This window comes from Eptatretus burgeri, chromosome 8 (genome assembly GCF_056783735.1).
Source record: "Eptatretus burgeri isolate ZD-2024b chromosome 8, Ebu_testis_v1, whole genome shotgun sequence".
Taxonomy (NCBI): domain Eukaryota; kingdom Metazoa; phylum Chordata; class Myxini; order Myxiniformes; family Myxinidae; genus Eptatretus; species Eptatretus burgeri.
The window spans coordinates 16,039,397-16,043,761 of record NC_140968.1 but is presented as its reverse complement, the minus strand read 5'-3'; the positions used below and the strand labels follow the sequence as shown (position 1 = coordinate 16,043,761).

Genomic DNA, 4,365 nt, shown 5'->3' with positions numbered 1-4,365 from the left:
TAACTGCACATGAACTTATCAATATATCTAACCTGGGGACCTTTCTGGTGTATTGCAAATTTCCACAGCCGTAACACGACCCCCTCCCCTTTTTACAGACTCGTCCCGAGTCATTGAATTTTCGTGTGCCATCATGTGTAGTTCTCCCCTGGTACGTTTTACCTTCGGATCCCTGAGTGCGACATTCAGTGAATTCGTGTCCCCAAAATAAATAACCTACGGGCTGAGTAACTAACTAAACAAACCCACTCATACAGACGACTTAAATAAATTGCCGGCGCTAAGACACACATGCTGGGGTGCACTCATCTACAATACACAACTTAACACCTTAACTTTATAATTTACACTATTCTGTGGCCCAGGATCAATGGACTCTGCAAAGAGAAAAACAAAAGTCAGCAGGGAGCCAGGCTGCTCGCACGCAGTCTCTGGCTCAAATAATGCAGGTGACAGGGAACGTGGCTGGCTGCTCAAACGCAGTCCAGGACCCTCCCCCTTTTAACATGGACGCAGTGAACATAACGGCGCATGAGCTGCGCAAACGCAGTCTCCGTGCCAGCTCAAGTGGCACACGCAATGAACACAACGGATGTTTGGATGGATGGATACAAACACTGTGCACGGGCCGCCACTGCAGGCCCGTGTTGTAGCTGCCAACAGGACAGTCCTGGCAAACTGCGCGACGATCCTGGCGCACATGGCAATGAACAAGGGGTGGGGAAATGCAGAACAGAACGGGGCAAAATGAAACAAGGGCAGCAGGCATGACATGGCAAAGGTGAACAGGCAAGGCATGGCATGACAAGGCCGCTGTAGCAACAGCCGGCAGATGATCGACCGGCACAGGCCTTGAAGCAAAACACCAGCAGACGATCCGGCCGGAACAGGCCTTGCAGCAACACAGCCAGCCGATGAAGTTGGCCAGCCTTTGCCTTTCAGTGGAGGTTGGTGGAGGGAGTGCGGTGGTGCTGGCCACTCCGAAGGCGGGCTCGGACCTACCAAACCGTCTTCCTCCCAACCTATCGCCTTTGCCTGTCTCGGTCCATACCCACCCCCTTAATTTGTCAAAAACCAATTTAGCCCCAACTTATTTTTTTGTTGTTTTTATTTTTATTTTTACTTCCCCTCTATAAATCGTCCCCTAACCCCCTTTATCGAACTTGTTCGGCTAACCTATCCTGTCATCTCGCCTACTCCCAACCCCAACGTTCCCTTCCTGGAGGGGAATAAGGGAGAGCTTGCGTCCTGCGTCGAGGCCCAATAAAGCCTCAGGATGGCCTCCTCAGACTTCAGCGATCTTAACCCAAAGTGGGTCCAGCGGCACACAACGAGATCGAAGGGATGGATGGTGCGGAGGGGTACACTTCCCATCTACCCTATCCATTTAACTTTTGAACTACCTCGGGGCTTTCAACAAGCGCCTCTCGCTTCAACTATTGGTTCTAACAACCAGGATTCCGGTCGCCTGTGTTGGTGTCCTCGCAAAATCCGGGCCATGCCCTCGAGTTTTCTTCCCGTGCCCTCACACGGTCTCACGGCTGGGACGCGTGGCTCCCTTGGCAGGAACTACCCTCTGCTGATTCCCCAACGATGGCACCCCCGGGCACTACACTGCCTCCGAGCCTACCAGCCCCCTAAATACCGGGGAGTGCCCTCCATGGCGACTCCCCTCAAACGCTCACGTTGCAGGCTGGCGCCCCGGGCCCCTTTCCGAGGGTCACCCGTGCCCACGACACTGCCCACGCGGCCAATGGCACCCCGGGCCCCCGCATCATGCGGGCACACCCGTGCCCACTCCGCTAACCCGGCCCCCCATGGGCCCTTGGCCTACCGCGGCAGACTAGCCCGGTGTACCCACTCAGCACTACTCACCTTTCGCAGCCACGCTCCCAGCCCGTCAACAGGGCTCCTGCACCCCTCCAAATGGGTATCGAGCCTACTTTCCCACCAACAGCCAAACGACCTCCATTTTTGTCAATTTAACTAACCCAGCTAACTCACTCTACACTGACCCCGGGATCCCTTAGGCGGGAATCACTCCTCCCCCCCAATCACTCATCGCACCATGCATTCCACATTCACTCCATTCACTCAGACCCGCTGGCCTCACTCACTCACCAAGTACATTTCCGCTCTTCAACACACCCATCGCTGATCTCTGCTATCCTGCTCACTACTTCCCCGACCTACCTCGTGCTCCCACCTCGTCCCTTAAACTAGTAGCACATTCCTTTTAACACGACGTAGCTAAGCTACGTCCCCTCCACACATCCAAAGTCTGTCACTGTCCTCAAAATCCCCTGTTCGCAGGGGGGATTTCATCCCTCCCTTCTGGGCTCGTGAACCCGTTGCAAGGCTCTGTGAGCCTTGCACCTCTGCGGGAGCGGCTGTTCCAGCACAGACTCCTCCGGCAAGACATGTCCAAGAGGGCGTAAGGTCACCCTTGTAAGGTCTCAGTCGGTCCGCGTGGACTATCCGGGGAAGGGCCCGTGGTCCCATTTTAATTTTTAGGACCACGTCACTGATTTGTGCCAGGACGACCCCCGGGCCCTGCCAAGGTGAGGTGAGCTTTGGGCATATGCCCTTCCTCCGCCGGGGGTTGAAGAACCAAATCTTCGCCCCCGGTGGGTACTTGCTCACCTGGCTCCGGTGGTCGTACCTGTGCTTCATCATGATGCTGGCCTGTTGGAGCTGGTGGCGTGCGAAGGCATGGACCTTCTCCATGCCTTCCTCCAACCGACGGGCATAGCCCTCCCCCAGGGGCCTATCAAGACGCTCAGGCGTCGGACCGCACAACAAATCGACGGGGCTTCTCAGCTCCCGTCCGTACATCAACAGCGCCGGGCGACAAGTGGTAGACCCATGCTGGGACGCGCGATAGGCCATCAGGAGGTATGGGAGATGTTCGTCACAGTCCTCCTGGTTAGTGGCGGTGAAGCGGGCCAATTGTTGGACCAGGGTCCTATTGAACCTCTCCACCATGCCATCAGACTGTGGTCTCAGGGGCGTTGTCCGTGTCTTTCGAATTTCCAGGAGCCTGGAAACCTCTTTTAGTAATTCGCTCTCAAAATTTCGTCCCTGGTCTGTGTGCAGCTCCTGCGGAATCCCATACCGACATGCAAATCCTTCCACGAAGGCCTTTGCCACGACCCCAGCTTCCTGGCTGGGAAGGGCAAAAGCCTCCGGCCATTTGGTGAAATAGTCCATAATCACGAGGATGTACTTATTACCTTGGCAAGTGGGGGGCAGTGGTCCTAGAATGTCCATTGCCACTCGCTCAAGGGGGGCCCCAACCTGATGTAGTTGGAGTGGGGCCCTCATCCTCCATGGCGGCCCCTTTTTGGCAGTACAGGCGTCGCATGCTCGACACCAGTTCTGTACATCGCGCCCCATGTTAACCCAATAGAACCGCCGGCGGATCCGAGATTTTGTTTTGGTCCTGCCCAAATGGCCGCCGGCGCGGGTACCGTGCACCTGTTTCAAAATTTTGGTCTTAAACCCATCAGGGACTATCACCAGCCAAGAAGTTTGTTCTAAGGGAATCTCCACCCACTTGCAATACAAGATGTTATCCCTCATTTCAAGGGTCCTCCACTGAGCCCAGTATGCTTTTGTTCGTGCTCCGAGTGGGGCGATCTCCTCCCCACTGGGCCTCCTGTTTTCCTGGACCCATTTGTACACTGGCCCTATCACGGGGTCTTCCCGCTGGGCCGTGCTCCACGCCAAATCGCCAAATTCCTCCCCCGCCGTTAGTGGCAAAGTTGGGCCTACCACCCGGGCCGCACGGGCTGGGAGTTTCGGGGAGGCGTCCGCCAATTGGTCCCTCTCCTCATGCCTCGTGCAATATCTGCAGTTTTCTCCCAGACAGGGGTGCCGAGAGAGCGCATCGGCATTCCCATGAGCCTTACTGGCTCTATGGGCCACACTGAAATCATACTGCAGAAACTTCTCCAACCACCTTGCAATCTGGCCTTCCGGTTCCTTGAACCGTAAGAGCCATTGCAAGGAGGAATCATCAGTTCGAACCAAAAATTTCCTCCCGTACAAGTATGGGTGGAAATGGCTCATGGCGGACAGCATAGCCAATAGATCCTTGCGAATAACGCAATAATTTCGTTCGGGCCTACTCATGGCCCGACTATAATATGCGATCAATCTTTCCACGCCCCCGTGTCTGAGACAAGACTGCTCGCAATCCTTCCTGGCTTGCATCCGTGTCCAGGGTCTACATCCCGTCATCGGTGGGGTATGCTAAAACGGGTGTGGATGTCAAACACCCCTTTAATTTGAGGAAGGCCTCCTGGCATTCCTCTGTCCAATTAAATCTCAACCCTTTCTCCGTTAACCGGTGGAGGGGCCTGG

The 4,365-nt window shown here is 55.4% G+C and overlaps 1 protein-coding gene across 1 annotated transcript in view; it reads right to left on the bottom strand.

Annotated features, from left to right (window-relative positions):
- The window catches only part of LOC147021193 (uncharacterized), an 83,016-nt gene extending 80,823 nt beyond the window's left edge, over positions 1 to 2,193 (bottom strand). The window contains exon 1 of the mRNA XM_085893665.1: positions 1 to 2,193. This exon is cut by the window's left edge and continues 1,500 nt beyond it. The gene's annotated coding sequence lies outside the window, so the exon portion shown is untranslated.
- Between the last annotated feature and the right edge of the window lie 2,172 nt (positions 2,194 to 4,365).